This window comes from Pteropus vampyrus, unplaced genomic scaffold (assembly GCF_000151845.1).
Source record: "Pteropus vampyrus isolate Shadow unplaced genomic scaffold, Pvam_2.0 Scaffold338, whole genome shotgun sequence".
NCBI lineage: Eukaryota > Metazoa > Chordata > Mammalia > Chiroptera > Pteropodidae > Pteropus > Pteropus vampyrus.
In genome coordinates this window covers 256,939-271,217 of record NW_011889119.1, presented here as the reverse complement: position 1 = coordinate 271,217, position 14,279 = coordinate 256,939, and the positions used below count along the sequence as shown (strand labels likewise).

Below are 14,279 nucleotides of genomic sequence, written 5' to 3'. Positions count from 1 at the left end.
CGGTACGCGACAGCGTGGGGCAGGGTGTGGGGTGCGACACACTGGAGTGTTCCCAGACCGTCCGGGCCGCAGGAACAAAGGGGCCGAGATCTGAGACCCCACTGTGTCTGCCCAGCTCAGGTCTGTGGATGGGCTGGAAAGTGTGAACCGCAGCCAAACGCTGAGGCAGGCAGCAGAAAGGACCTTCCAGGAGCGGTGTTCACGGTGGACGCCGCGTGAGGCCGCCCGCCGGGCGGGAGCCAGCTGCACCCCACGCGCTCCCGCCGTGTCCTCTCCCCGCCCCTGTTCTGGCCTCTGAAGACCCTCCCTCCCCATCTCCAGAATCCCTGACGCTTTCCCACCCTGCAGGCCCGACCCACGTGAAGTCTCCGCTCAGCCCCGATGGTGAGGACGCCGGCTCTCGCTGGAGTCCTGGCCGGAGCGCCGTGGCCCGTCAGTCACCTTCGGAGCATCTGTCGGCTCCGATATCTGATGTCTCAGAGTCCCCTGGCTCCGGCCAGGGTGCCCGGCCTCCTCCCGCCTCGCTGCCAGAAGATGCCTCCTAAGTGGCTTATTCCTTCTCTGATACATTTTCTAACTTATTTTCTAACAGACTCAGGGCCAGTAAGAAATGAGGTTATGGGGCCCAGAATTATTTGAATGCTGGGAAAGGGAAAACGATGCCGGTGACATGATGAGCCAGACCAGCAGAGACCTGGGTGGGGCAGGGCGTCAGGCTGCGCGTCCCCTTCGCAGGCTCAGCACCGTGCACAGCGCCCGTCTGTCTGCGGCCGGTTCCAGAGGAGGGGGGTGCGTTCTGGTTTGGGTTTTTGTTTTTTCATTCTTTGTGTGTAAGTGGTCAACGTGACCTTCAGAAACCACCTTTTTCCGAGCCCCTGTGGCCTCGGGTGCTGCTGGTTAGAGCCCTGTCGCCCAACCTGGGCCGTCTGTCCACTTCCTCGTCTCGTTCCCGCAAAGAGCCGGTTCGCCCTCGTTGTTTACTTCTCTTTCGGCCGGACATACCAGGGGACTTCTTGTGACCCGTTTCCAGGCTCTGGGGATTTGTGCAGTCATGGGACCCACTCGACTCGTATAAAAAGCGTGTGTAGACAGCTTATTTAGTCACCCTGGTTTCCACACGGTTTCCGTAAGGGTTCACAGAACACGGAGGCCACACGCGGAGCCCCGGCTCTGCTCTGGAAGCCCGGCCCTGCCCGAGGCCCCCAGCCACTGTCCCCGAGGGCATGCCCGCCAAGCCCGCCCTCCCCCCCATCGCGCCGTCTCCTGCCGAACGCGGTGACGGTTGGCATGGGCCTCGTCTCGTTCGCTGACGCAGGAAGGCCCGTACGGCGGGGTGCTGTGCAGCCTCGCTCCTTCACGAGGGCCAGTCGTAGGCGGGCGCGGCTGGAGGAGGGGCGGCTCGCGACACGCGGTGAAACGACGGAGGGACCCAGGGTCGGAACGCGGGGCCCGCCTCCTACGATGCGTGCAACACGACCTCCAGGAAAACGCCGACTTGAGAGCACCCCGCAAAGGGCCCAGGACTGTTGCGTTCAGCAGCCTCCTCTGGTCCCTCACGGCGCCGGCAGCACCAGGAAGCCCGGCGTCCGCAGCGGTGACCACAGCGCACGGAACTACTCTCCAGTGACCCGGGCGACTGAGCGCCAGAGTCGGTTGAGTCTGCAATGATGCTCTGTTTCAAAAACTGAAGGGACTTCCCGCAGCCTAGCTCAGCCACCGGGAGCGCACGCGGGAGCCGCGAGGGGCACATGCAGCGGGAGGCTGGTGAGCGACAGCCAGCACCTGCTCCGAGCGCCCGCCCCGGTGTTTCCAGGACAGACGCGCTCGTGTGTTTTTGCGTCAGAAGCGTCACCCTGAGGAGCCGGCAGTGTTTACAGCCCAGGGGATGAGACACCGCGGCGTGTCGAGCCGCTGGCGTGGTGGGGACGGTGCCTGACAGCTGGGCGGCTCTTGCAGGGCCGGGGGGACAGGCTTCCTTCACGCCGTACCCGACTCACTGCAGAGGGGGAGAGGCGCGTGTCCCTCGCAGGTGGTCGACGGTGTTCTCCGTCTCGTTTTGGGAAGCCACTGGTTCCTGTCTCCCCTGCTGCGCGTGAGAAGGCGTGGCCAGTCCTGAGGTGCAGACGGTCGTGGGGTTCATGGTGGCTCCATGCGCTCATCAGAAGCCCCCAGGCCCAGGCTGGCTGTCCGGGTCTGGTGCGGAGCTGCATGGAGCTCAGCACGGCGGCGGACAGGCCCTGCGGGGACCGGCATCTGGAGGAGGGTTGGCCGCTGCAGCGCCTCCCCGTCAGGAAGCAGAGCTGCACCCCGAGTCGGGCCGAGCTGGTGTGACTTCTTTCTCGTTTGTTGAATAAAAGCCCAGCCTCTGTCCCATTTGGTCCTCACAGCACCTGTCCTGCAGGTACGATGGCCATCTCCACAAAGGGGTGGAGAGGCCGTGGTTGTGCCGATGTTCGACTCGGCACATCCGGTGACACTGCGCTGCCCTCGCTGTCCTCCCGCCTCGCTGCTGACGAAGCAGGAGGCCCGTGGCTGGGCGAGCGTCCCGCCCCTCCGAGCCACGCGCGGTTCAGACGCACCCCTTCTGGGGTCGCTCGGAGGACAGGGGCATTCCGGTCCACGGCCTTTCTTCTGCAGTGTCCGGCATTAGCACTGTGAAGGGCAGCTGTGTGCAGAGGGCAGGGCGAGGGCGGGCTCATCACATTTTGCTGTAAAACAACGTAAGCCAAGAGAGAAAGTACGAATTTCAGCCAGCACGCGGGACAGCCGGTCCCTGGCTGGCCCGTGACACTTAGGAATGATTTGCCAAATTGAGAGAGTTCGTGTTAACGAAATAAGAACAACAAAAACCAGTGTGTTTCGGGGGTCTCCGGGGTAGCATCCCACGAGCTCCCTGCGGGGCCAGCGTGCAGTGACGTCGGAGCACGGAACAGTGGGCCAGTGGCTGGCGCAATGGTCCCCAGACCCGGCTGAGATGTCACAGTTCCCTTCCAGCAGAAACTTTTCCCAGAAAAATCTTAGGACGAAAAGTCAAAGTTGGATGACGTTTTATTAGATGCTGTTTTCTAAGCCAGTAAACTTGGACATTAACACAGAACTGCCCAGCTCCCTGGCTGGCCCAGAAAGGCTGACTCGTGCCAGGGCAGCCTGTGCGTCCAGCATCCCCTGGGCTCAAACTCAGCCCTCCCAAGGGTCTGGCCGCGGTCAGCTGGCCGAGTCACCACCACTGTTGAGAATGACCGGCTGGGAGGCCTGGCCCCTGAGCCCCTCGCCTCCTCGCCCAGCCTGGGCACCGACACGGGGACCACGTGTCTCCCTCAGAGGAAGCTGGTGGCGTCTTCAGGGCCGGGCAGGAAGTGATGTCCATGCTCTGTGTGCTCTCTGCCACCGGCATCATGCTCACGTGACACTGTGCAGGAAGCCGCGCGGCGATGGCACTCCTCGTGTGCTCGCGAACATGCAGGTTTAAAGACAGTGTTAGGTTTGGAGCAAGCGCTTCTCGAGTCACCGTTGGACTCGTCAAAGAAGCGGGAGGAGCCGTTCGGTGCACAGGTCCCTGCACAGGACAGACGGTGGCGTCTGGTGTCAGCTCACAGGGTACTTGCCGTTTCTGCCCTCTGTTTTCACGCGTTATCAGTTTTTATATTCGAAATGCAGTTTAGCATTTGTTGAAATTCATTGCATTACTTTTTCAAGACTTCATAGAAATAATAGCAGTTAGAACTTACTGAATGTGCGCTGGGGTAAGCACCTGCCGTCTGTTCTGAGTCTCACCCATGGGGGATGAGGTCGGCTAAGTGGGACAAAGTGGGTATTTACAGTGATTCAGGGTCAGAAACAACCAGCCACAAACCACATTTTTGAAGTTGCTTTCTCTTAGAAAAGAAGAATACACGTAATACTTTGGCTATGAAATATTTCATATAATAAATTTTAGATATAATTGGGTTTATTCAAGTCTGTGTAACGACTGAATACGTTTTAAATGGTTACTGCAGTTAAAATTGTACTTTTTAACTCGCTTGCTCTCTGAAGCCACTGACCATGGCGCAGGCCCACGGGAGGCCCGCCGGGCCACACCCACGCTCAGCTGCCCCGCATGCATGCTCGTCACCTTTGTCATGTCGCTTTCCCGCCAGACCATGCCCCTGGCGTCCACAAGCCCAGAATGTAGCATCTGTCAGCAAGCGTTTGCTGAATTGAGCCGTTTGTGGGGTCCCAGGTGCCGAATGTCAGCAGGTGGCATCCCAGCGCACAGCTGGGGGCCAGGGGCGCGGAGCTGGGGCCTCTGCTGTCACAGTCTCTTCTGCTTCCGCCTCCAGGAGGTGCTGGGTTCAGGGAACAGAAGTGACTGCATTGTCCTTTAAATACCGTTTATGAAGGAATTTTAATAGCTCGAGACGAGTCCGTGAGGTCAGTCAGGCCGCTCCTGGAGGGGCCTCCGGGACTGCAGACACGCCAGGGCCCAGCAGTGGACGCTGGCGGTCCCTCCTTGCACACTCACCTCCCATCCGTGTGCACGCTGACCTTCCGCCGTCCGATCAGCCTGGGACCAGCCGGGCGGGGCCGGGGTTGGGGGCAGGGCAGGCGCTCAGCCAGGCCTGCTGGGCCCCATTTGCACTGTGGTAGGGGACGTCTTCCTTCCGAACCCTGAGTTTTGAGGCCAAGAAAAGAATATTCTCAAGAGGACGGAGAAAATGAGAGTGGGCTTGGACGCTTAAGACGTACACCAAGCGTTTCCAAATTTCTTCTGTACGGACACACGCAGGCTGGTCGAAGACTGTCCGGAAAGCACACGAAGTCTAAGGAAGCGAAACGAACTGCCGCCTGCAGGTGCTGGTGGTGGCCGTGAGCACCTCGGCGGCCTCCGTCTCCCAGCGAAGCCGGCATCGCGCAGTACCGCGCTCGGCGTGGCTTTTCTCGTTGGCGCTGGGAATTCCAGAGCGGTCGGAGCCCCCGGCATGCTGCGCTCCCGCGGCACCGCAGTCTGTCTGACCGTTCCGCTCCGACTGGGCATTGGAAAGTCAAGGCTCGCCAGATTGTTGAAAGGGGAAAAACGGAGTGTGCTGCTTACCCTGGAGCCACTCCCGCAACGTCGGGGCGAAGGCGCAATACTCGCTGGGGCCCGCGCCCCGCCCCGCCCTGCGTGGGCGTCGTCCCGCGGGGGCAGAGGGCAGCCAGCGGCCACGCATCTCGCAGGTGCTGGAGGTTGGAACGGTGTGTCAGATGACTTGAGAAGGCGTCGAAGTTCATCCGTGGGTGTGTGCGCATGCCGAACGCTAAAGCACCTGGCAGACGCCTCTCCAGGAAGCAGGTGGGGCAGGAGGGACAGGAGAGGCTGGTGTCCCCCCGGAGGGCCGGCCGCAGCTGGCTCCCTGGGTGGGGTCAAGGGTCAGGCCTCTTGTGCTTCGTTGGCGGAGGTGGGGGCGGACCGAGGGGCTTTAGTTCATGCTCATTCCCTTCCACTGAGGGGTGGTTCCCACGTTGGCAACACAGTGACTCACCCGGAGCTGTGAAGTCGTCTGGCCCTGCCTCTCCGGACCTGGACTTGGGTGACAGCGGGCTCTGTGCAGGGCGCAGAGAACGTCGCCTTGGTCTGTCCGAAGTTCACGTGCAGCTAGAGCGCCCTCCGCGCTCCATCCACCGCGACTCCCAGCGCAGCCCGCGAGAGCCACCGCCACCGGCCTCCACGCCGCCCTCTGCCCCGGGCTTCCGTGCGTCACGGGCACGGGCAATGGGCAGGGTGAGGTCTTCGCTTTGTAAAGTGCCCTTTACTCTGCCTTTAAAATAGCATTTCCAGTTTAAACCCCGTGCACACGTCTTCAAGGAAACCTTGGTGCGAAACCTCATTAAACACAGACGGTGGCAGAGCGAATTCAACAGGATGCGTGTCTGGAATTCAGGTTCAAAACCTAGATCGTTGCTTTCGAAATGATCACTGTCCACGTTTTCCAGTGGAGAGATACAGGGTCTCCTTGAAGCTTTCAGGCGTTTGAAGGAGAAGCCACCCGCTTTTTCCTTCGGCACGTTTGGCCCTTTTTCGGAGCCCGGAGACACCCTGAGCTGCGTGTCGTGGTTCTCAGCCACAGCCGAAGTAGTCGAAGATGATTTCACTGTCTGTCTGAACCCACGATGGTGGCGGGTTGCAGGCCCTCAGTGCTCAGAACGGGAGGTGGGGTGTCTCGTGTGCCCCGAGTGTTGATGCCGCTGCCGTGAGCAGTGGTGGCCTCACGGTGACTGAGTTTTTCTCTTCGCCTGATTTAAGTGACATTTAAGTGTTAGGGAAAATTCTGCAGACTTTAGGGCCAGCTTCTGCTGAGACTCGATCCTTGGTCCAAAATAAAATTATGAGCATTTCTGTGGCTTTCAAAGAAAAGCCCTCGGTGAGCGTCACAGCAGCGGCGCAGTGCCGGCTGGCGGCACAGCTGTGAATGAGACGGAGACGGAAGCCGGCGTTAAAACTACTCGGAGCCGTTGTCCCGCCCGACAGAGCAGAGACGGAGGCTTGATTCCGGCAGCCTTCACAGCCGCCGTCAGGGCAACGGCTCTGCGGTGACGCGCGCTCGCTTTCCTCAGCGTGAACTTGGGAGGAATGAGAAGAACCTGGAGCTGGGCAAACGGTCCGGTCGCCAGATGCCACATCGCTCTCTCAGACACGGAACCCACTGGGCGTCCCTCGTGTGTGTCCCAGAAGTAGCCGCCATCTGTCGTGCCGCAGCGTGGCCCAGCCCCTTGGACGGTCATTCTACCCGCACAGATGGCACCAGTGACTCCGTGACCTCCTCCACCTGTGCCCTGGCCACAGTCACACAGTGGGGACACGTTTTCACAGGTAAACTGGTAACGGACCTGACCCCCCGCTGCCTTCTCACCCAGACGGGAGACGATGGCAGTTCGAGGGGCTGCGGCTCAGACCCAGCGGCGAGGGAAGTCGGCCGGATCCGAGCAGAGCCACAGGTGCGTGTGGTCTCGGGTACAGGTGCACCGTGAGTCAGGTGGCGCAGGACCTGGGGGAGAGGCGATGGAGATGCTTTCGAGGGCTGGAATGGATGCCCTGGGCTTAAGTGGACAGGAGTGGAGCAGACCACTGTGGGACGGGCCCCAGGGGAGGCCTAGGGCATGGCTGGCCACGGTGACGAGTGCTCCTTGGTGATGGCCGTCGGATTCTGAAACTTTGATTTAACAGCAAAACTTTCGGATGCAAACGTGTCCTGTCAGTGAAAGGAAGCGCGTGTCCTCAGGAAGCAGAGGGAAGTGAGCTTCCGGTCGGCGCCCGGCTCTCCCGCAGCCAGTCCTGGCCGCTCTCGGCCCTGCTCGGAGGCTCCTGGGACCCAGAGACAGAGTGGACGGGGCCCACCTCACTCGCTCTCCATCTCGGTTCCCCAGAGCTGGGCCGAGCACCCGTCTGTACAGTTTGCAGTTCCCTGCAGGTTTCCTTTGAAAAACAGGATTGAGCTACTAAAAAGCGCGGTGTGGACATCACAGTTCCCTACCGCGTGGGCCTCGGCCCACTCTGTCCAGGACGAAGGGCGTCAGCCTCCCGCTGGGTGCACGAGGAGAAGCGCCGTGCGCGGGACGTGCGGCGGCAGAGGCTGGGGAGGGGCTGACGGCACGTCCCCGGGCGTCTCTGCGGTGGCAGGGTGGCAGGGTGCGCCTCTCAGCAGGAAGGCGCTGTGTCGCGAGCAGCCCCCCTCCGGCGTACACGCTTTGCTCTCCTCTGCCCGCGACTCCGGAGGCTTAGCGGTTCCGTTCCCGCCGCCGGCTCAGCGTGGTCGGGAGGCAGCTGCCCCTGGCATGTGGGCTGGTGTGAGGCGACCGTCCTTGCTGAGCCTTCGGGAGGAAGCCATGGATCAGACCTTCAAGAAACGAACAGTCATTCCTTGCTGATGCCTCCAGATGGGTGTGAGGGACGGGTCTGGGCTTTAGGGTCAGCGGCTGTCCCCGGGTGACCTCAGGGGAGGTGCCCGCGTCCGTGGGGCCCCCGGCCGGTTCTGCTGTAGCTGCAGGTGCTGGCCATCAGTGAGCGTGGGGGCATGGCACCTGCGGTGTGCGCCCAGGTGCTGCACATGTCACTTGGCCTCACTGTGTCCCCACGTGGGGCATGAGGTCCCATGAAGGCGCCTTCCTTGGCAGCCCTGAGTGCCTCGGCAGTGGTGAGCGCAGGGCCAGCCCCTCCTCCTGGATGCAGTCGTGGTGGCTGACAGCAGGTCCAGACACAGCTGTGTCCGCACCCACCAGCGTGCCCAGGTGAGCCTGCTGGCCTTCACGGGGCGGTGGAGAGATGGCTGCTGCCTCAGAGGAGCTGGGGCGGGGAGGTGCATGCATGTCCTTAGACCTCGCGGCAGGTTGGGGGCCCTGAGAAGGTGACCTCGTCTGAGGTCCTCAGAAGGCGCATGAAGACGTCAGGGGGACGCTTCCTGTGGCCTGTCCCGTTGCCAGCAGGGTTGGGGGGCAGGGTCCAGACTGTGAGGCTGTGTGTGGTGGAAACATGGTTTCAGTGGGGAAGACAGCCAGGGGACAGGCGGTGGCAGCTCCCAGCAGCAGCAGGCCCAGCGGGGCGTCTCCGCGGGACAGGGTCCCCGCAGAGGCTGCAGCGCGATGCCTGACCCTGGGTCTCCTACCTGCGGAAGGGACAGGGGCCCCAGCGGAGGCCACGGGCAGGGGTCATTCTGCCCTGAAACCCAGATCTGACCCCTGTGCCGACGCGCGGGGTCCGCGCAGCGGGTCCTGGACGTGAGGGGCGGTGCTTGCGGCGCCGGTGACGTCGCAGCCCTGAGCTCTCCCGCGAGCCGCCGTCGCCGTCCCCTCCCCGCGCTGGCGTTTCTGTGAGCCGTGCGCTCGCTGGCGGCAGAAACGTGTCCTTTCCGTGTGTGCGTGTGCGTGCGCGTGGATGTGTGCGTGCGCGTGGATGTGTGCGTGCGTGTGCGCGTGGATGTGTGTGTGTGCGTGTGCGTGCGTGTGTTGACACCCGGGGGCGAGCGAGGTGCGACAGCGAGGACCGCGCGGTGTGCGGAGTCCACGCCGGCCCCGCCCGCAGGCGGGTTCCAGGTGCTGGCGCTGACCGCAGTCCCGCCCCGCGCGCGCGGCGTCTGTAAGCGGGTGCGCCCCGCACTGGGCGCGCCCATCGACCCGGGGCGCACGACAGGACCGCGCGGGGGCGCGGGGCGCGGCTGTGACGCGTTAAGTGGCCTGAGGCCACCGCCTGGTGGCGAGCTTTGCGCAGCGTGCGTGCGTGGGTCGTCTGGCGTCTGCGCGCCCTTCCGAATGTGGGACCGGGGGCGCGCACGCAGGGACCCCACGCGAGCTCGGGTGAGGGGGCCGCGGGCTTCCACCGCCCGCTCTGGTCCCCCGTGGGTTGACTGGAAACGGGCGCACGCCTGCTGAGCGACGCTGGTGGCGGTGCAGGTGGGTGGCTTTGGAGCTGGGCTGAAGTGGCCCTCTGGAGCCTGACGTGGCTCGCTGTGTTCCACGTTACCAGCAGGGCGTAAGCGTGGGATTTCCCCCCAAACCCTCCTGCGAGTATCGGAAGCCGCGTCTCCGCCTGCGCAGTCCGGGCGCGAACGTAGGCTTGGGGTTGTGTTTGTGTAACTGTCAAAGTGGGGACGTGTGTGCGCACGTGACAGCCAGCCGCCTGTCCCCGCACGTGCTGTCGCGAGCAGTGTCGGCGGCCCTCGCGGGGTCTGGGCATCCGCGGGAGGCGGTGGTCAGCGGGGCAGCGCGCCGCTGGCCCAGGCCCCAAGAACGAGCAGGACGGAGGTGACCTGGCATGTTGAGCGTGGCGACCGAGGCCTCCGACGTGCAGCTTTCCGGGCAGCAGGGGCGTCGTGGGGGGGAGAGCGCGGTGGGGTGCTCCCAGGTACCCACCCCAGGGGGAGTGGCGGGGCAGGTAACAGTGCAGCTTTAGTTCTGACGCCCGGGGGTCTGGTAACCGCCAGGCGGAGGGGACGACCACCCGGCCGCAGCGCCTGAGTGGACACCTGCCTGGGCGGTCACTGCTCTGTCCCTGGGGTCTCCCCACAACGCGCAGCTCTGAGCGGCTCTCTGAACGTCCGCGAGGGGAGCGGGTGGTGAAGACCGGCCTGACACTGACAGTGACTCTGTGTCTCTCTTTGCAGAGGAGGACGGCGGGGACCTGGTCCAGCCCGGCATCGGCTTCCCAGGGCCGGCGGACGAGGATCTAGGTAGGGTTCCAGTGATGCCCGGCCTGGCCATCGCACAGGCAGCTGTCACCCGACCTGCTCGGCCTGGGCTGTCTGCACACCCAGGACTGGAAACCTTTCCACAAGTGTTCTAAGCGTGTGCTTGACTTCAGAGTCTCCTGACGAGACCTAAGTAAAAAGCGAAACGTTTAAAAAGTGGTAGTTTATAAACGTGCGGGAAGTACGTTCTAGTTCAGCTACGGTAAATAGTGCTGGGGCAAACACAGGGGTGCGTAGCTCTGGTTTTCTTGGGGTACGTACCTGCAAGTGGAGTTGCTGGGTCATAGGCGGGGTCTATTTTTAAATTTGGGGGAGCTCCATACTGGTTTCCATAATGGCTGCACCAGTTTACAGTCCCACCGGCAGCGCTGGAGCGTCCCTTTTCTGCACGTCCGCGCCCAGGCTCACTGATTTACTGATGATGGCCGTTCTGACAGGTGTGAGGCGATACCGCAGTGTGGTTTTAACTTGCCTTTCTCTAATGATTAGTGACCTCAAGCATCTTTTCATGTGTCTGTTGGCCTTCTGTATGTCCTCTTCGGAGAAATGTCTTCAGGTCCTCTGCCCATTTTTTAATTGGTTTGTTTGTGGTTTTGGTGTTAAATTATATGAGTTCTTTACAAAATATCGATATTAATCCCTTATCAGGTGTCTCATAGGTAAATATCTTTCCCCATTCAGTAGGTTGTCTGTCCATTTTGTTGATGGTTCCCTTTGCTGTGCGATGTAGCATATTCAAAATGCCACAGTGGAGGAGGAAACCCCACTTTTTCAAGGAGAGGTCTGGGGAAGACCTCCAGACGCTGGAATGGAGTGGCTCTGCCTGCAGCGTTCTGGGAGCTGGCTCACAGGAGAAAGGGCTTTCTTCATCCTCCTGAATGTGATGCTTGAACCACTGCACAGGGCCGGAGGGTTACACACGTTTATGAGGACTGTCGACACCCACCCAGGTTCGCACTGGTCAATCAATTGCAAGTTGAAATATTTTTAAAAGGCAGATTAAATGATCAAAGAATATTAGGCATATATTATATAAGATACAACACTGAGAAAAATGGATGCATTGTGTAATTTCAAAAATAGTAGAATAGTAAAATAATACCTACCAATATTTAGAGCCTTGTGTGGGGCAGGAACATTATCGTAGAAGTACTTTTATGTAGTAGAACATTAGGTGGCATTGTTTTAAGTCTACACACCATTTAACTGCACGCATGTCTCGTAGTGATTGTGATACGTATCTTATTTTAAAAGAGTTCCATTTTAGAAATTTATATTTTGTGTGTCCTTTGATAAACACTCCTGGCCATCATGTCGACGTGTAACTCGATAGTTTTCCTTAGTTCCTTGAGGTAGTTTCTAGAAGTTTCCAGAAACAGTGGAAGCAGCTCCATGCCATTTCTGTCTAGACAGTACCAGTGTCTTCACTCGCGGCTCTCTGAGCCCTACCCCACTCCCCACTCTCATTCTCTGATGCTCCCTCTGGGGCCCTCCTTCACCTCGGCACCCCCGCCACCCATGCGGGTTCAGGCCCCGTCACGGAGGCCACCTTTCCCGCGTGACATCCAGAGCCGTCACCACTTGCTGCAGGAAAGGAGGAGGCGTGGCCTCCAGGGAGGGTGACGTGCCAGTTAATGGAGGAACGGTCCAAAAGATGTATTTTATTTTGATAAAGTCATGTGAAAACTTTTTCTACAAATTAAAATTAGTTTTTTCAGTTACTCATATTTAATTTTTGTGGAAATTAGGAATTTGGGTATTGCGTGTAATTTCTGGAATGCACACCCCAGCTTTTCTCCTAAATATCAGTTCTCGACTTGCACGGTCACGGAGCCTGATTGCCATCAGGTGAATGGGCGCACCCCGTCCCGTCCCCACCCAGTAAACTCTCCTCACTTCGTGCTCAGCCCCGTGCCGCGTGCCCTTGACCTGGTCCCCAGGCCGCAGTGACAGCGTGCCATAGGCTGGGCGGCGCGAGAACAGGCTTGTTTCCCATGGTTCTGGCGGGCCCCCCTTCCTGGTTCGTGGGGGCGTCTCGCCGTGTCTGCCCGGAGCCGGGGGAGCGCCGGGGTCTCTGCTGTAGGGAAGCAAGACGTTTCCTGAGGGGTGCGTGTCCACACAGTGTGCACACGTGCAGACTTGAAGTCAACACAGGAAGTCTCCATTCCGCCTTTCAAAGCTGTTCTTCTTGAAATGACACTTTTGCTGAAGCCGGCGGCTTCTAAAATGAGTCAATGACGGGTTTTGCACGAGGCGGCGTGGCGCTGGGTGGGAATGGGTGCGGGAGGGAGCGGTGACAGACGTGTTTGCTGGTGGGAGGTGCGCTCCATTTAATCGGCCGTCCCCTAATTCCGGGAGCAATTTCATTTCGTTTCATTGTCTGATAGTTTATATTTACATGACACTGATTTTTAAACTGTGGGTTACAACTCACGGGGCCATGAATTTGAATTACTCAGTCACCACCACCACGTTTTTAAATGAAAAGAAGTATCGGAGTGTATGAAATGTACAGATTCAAAAGTATCTAAGTACATCACACGTGAGAGTGAGTGCTGCTCAGGGAGACGTGTGTAGGGGAGGTGTATGGGGGTGTGGTGTGTGTGCATGTGTGTGGATTCATGTGTGGTGTGCGTGCATGTGTGTGGATTTATATGTGGTGTGCGTGCATGTGTGGTGGGTGTGGTATGTGCGTGCATGTGTGTGGATTCATGTGTGGTGTGTGTGCATGTGTGTGGATTCATGTGTGGTGTGCGTGCATGTGTGTGGATTTATGTGTGGTGTGTGTGCATGTGTGTGGGTTCATGTGGTGTGCGTGCATGTATGTGGATTTATATGTGGTGTGTGTGCATGTGTGTGGATTCATGTGTGGTGTGTGTGCATGTGTGTGGATTTATGTGTGTTGTGCGTGCATGTGTGTGGTGGGTGTGGTGTGTAGTGTGGTTTGCGTGGGGGGAAATGGGTGTGCATGTGCATGTATATGTGTCACGTGGGGGTGTGTGGTTGCGTGTGGTATGTATGCATATGTATGCATGGATATGTGGAGGTGTGTGGTGTGTGCTGTATGTAGTGTGTATACGAATGTACATATGGGGCATGTGTGTGTATGTGGTGGTGTTTGTGTGTGCATATGTGGCGTGTGTGTGGTGTCTGCATGTGTAAGTGGATACGCAAGGTGTGTGATGTGTGTGTGGTATGTGCTGTGTGCCTGTGTTGTGTGTGCACGTGTGCATGGATTGTGTGTGTGTGGGTGCGGTGTGTGCACATGTGCATGGATGTGGCGTGTGCATGTGTGTGGTGTCTGTTTGTGTGCACATGGATGCGTGGATGTGTGGTGTGGATGTGTGTGTGCACATGTTTGTATGGACGTGTGTGCGCATGTGTGTGGATATGTGGCATATGGTGTGTGCACATGTGTGTGTCTTAGGTTTCAATGTAAAACACATCTTGCATTGTGGAGCATCGTGAGGAACTTTGGGAGCCACTGGCAGGTCGTGCTTTGCAGAGGCCGGGTGGCAGGATGGGGGGTCACGGCTTCTTGCAGTATCGGGGGACGAGAGGCAGGGTGCACAGTGGATGCCCAGCGGGCTCTGCAGGTGCCCCTGTGCCTGCTGGGGGACCAGACGGTCTGCCTACTCCCCACAGCCTTTGACCCCTGTTCATCGAGAGAAAGCGGGCGGGTAGGAGACAATTAAACCTGATCACACGAGACCTTGGCACATTCATCCCAGTGAGTGACAGATGTCAGCCTCCCGTGACATTGTGATTACTGTGATCATCACGCCCATGTGCTGTCAGCAGATGACACTCACGGATCCGGGCGTAGGAGACTGGCGTCAGCGGCCGCGGGGGCGTGACTGTGGCGCCCGGGGCAGCGGGCCCGGGCTCCTGGCAGACTTGTGCTTCCCGCAGAGTCGTTCTGCAGGGAGCTCCGTGACTGCCAAGTTCATTTGCAAACTGCAATAACTGAAAACATGGGCCTCCGGGACTGTTTTTAGTTCTGAAGATTTTCTGTGTTTGCCTCTTCAACGGTACGTGACTCACACGCAAATGTGCACGATGTCGCACAGCCGGAGACCT

At 59.4% G+C, this 14,279-nt stretch overlaps 1 protein-coding gene across 1 annotated transcript in view; it reads left to right on the top strand.

Moving 5' to 3' along the window:
- DLGAP2 (DLG associated protein 2) overlaps positions 1-14,279 on the top strand; it is a 246,057-nt gene that overhangs the window by 165,370 nt on the left and 66,408 nt on the right. The window contains exon 3 of the mRNA XM_011378432.2: positions 10,116-10,181. The gene's annotated coding sequence lies outside the window, so the exon portion shown is untranslated. The remainder of the gene's footprint in view (positions 1-10,115; positions 10,182-14,279) is intronic.